Genomic DNA, 1550 nt, shown 5'->3' with positions numbered 1-1550 from the left:
GAGTGATGAGGTCACCTCTAAGCCTCCTCTTCTCCAGACTAAACAACCCCAGCTCCCTCAGCCTCTCCTCATAGGACTTGTGCTCAAGTCCCTTCACCAGCCTCGTTGCTCTTCTCTGGACCTGCTCCAGCACCTCAATGTCTTTCTTGAACTGAGGGGCCCAGAGCTGAACACAATACTCAAGGTGTGGCCTCACCAACGCAGAGTAAAGGGGAAGGATCACTGCCCTGCTCCTGCTGGCCACACTGTTCTTGATGCAGGCCAGGATGCCATTGGCCTTCTTGGCCACCTGGGCACACTGCTGGCTCATGTTCAGCCTCCTGTCGATCAGCACCCCCAGGTCCCTTTCTGCCTGGCTGCTCTCCAGCCGCTCTGTGCCCAGCCTGTAGCGCTGCAGGGGGTTGTTGTGGCCAAAGTGCAGGACCCGGCACTTGGCTTGGTTGAACTTCATCCCATTGGAGTCAGCCCATCTCTCCAGCCTATCCAGATCCCTCTGCAGAGCCCTCCTGCCTTCCGGCAGGTCGACACTCCCTCCCAACTTGGTGTCATCTGCAAATTTGTAAATGATGGACTCAATCCCCTTATCTAAATCATCGATAAAGATGTTAAACAGAACTGGGCCCTGCACTCATCCCTGGGGGACACCACTAGTGACCAGCCACCAACTGGATGCAGCCCCGTTCATCATCACTCTCTGGGCCCAGCCCTCCAGCAGCTCTTAACCCATCACAGAGTGCCCTGTCCAAGCCATGGGCTGCAGCTTTTTCAGGAGTGTGCTGTGGGAGAGGTGTCCAAGGCTTTGATGAAGTCCAGATAGACACATCCCCAGCCTGCCCCTCATCCCCCAGATGGGTCACCTGATCATAAAAGCAGATCAGGTTGGTCAGACAGGACCTGCCCCTCCTAAACCTGTGCTGGCTGGCTCTGATCCCTTGTCCATCCTGTAGGTGCTGTGTGATTGCACTCAGGATGATCTGCTCTGTCACCTTGCCAGGCACTGAGGTCAGGCTGACAGGCCTGGAGTTTCCCAGGTCCTCCTTGCAGCCCTTTTTGTAGATTGGCATGACATTCCCCAACTTCCAATTGTGTGGGACCTCCCAGTGAGCCAGGACGGTTGGTAAATGATAGAGAGTGGCTTGGTGAGCTCTTCTGCCAGCTCCCTCATCACCCTAGGATGGATCCCATCTGGTCCCATGGACTTGTGTGGATCCAGGTGGCTCAGTAAGTCACTGACCATTTCCTCCTGGAATACAAGGGGGCTATTCAGCTTCCTGTCCCTGTCTACCAGTTCCCCCATTTTCCCTCATTTTTGCCCCATTATCCCACATTTTCCCTCATTTCCCCCATTTTTCCCCATTATCCCCCATTTTCCCCATTATCTCCCATTATCCCTCATTTCCCCATTATCCTCTCTTTTCCCTCATTTTCCTTCCATTATCCCCCTTTTCCTCTCAGACACCCATTCACTCCCATTTCCCCTCATTATGCCCATTATCTCTCATTTTCCCTCATTATCCCCCACTTACTCCAATCTTCAACCATTATCCCTC

This window comes from Empidonax traillii, unplaced genomic scaffold, assembly GCF_003031625.1.
Source record: "Empidonax traillii isolate 1590-97213 ecotype Southwest subspecies unplaced genomic scaffold, ASM303162v1 scaffold3905:size10602, whole genome shotgun sequence".
In the NCBI taxonomy this organism is placed as follows: domain Eukaryota; kingdom Metazoa; phylum Chordata; class Aves; order Passeriformes; family Tyrannidae; genus Empidonax; species Empidonax traillii.
The sequence above is the reverse complement of the archived record's forward strand: the minus strand, read 5'-3'. Positions refer to the sequence as shown.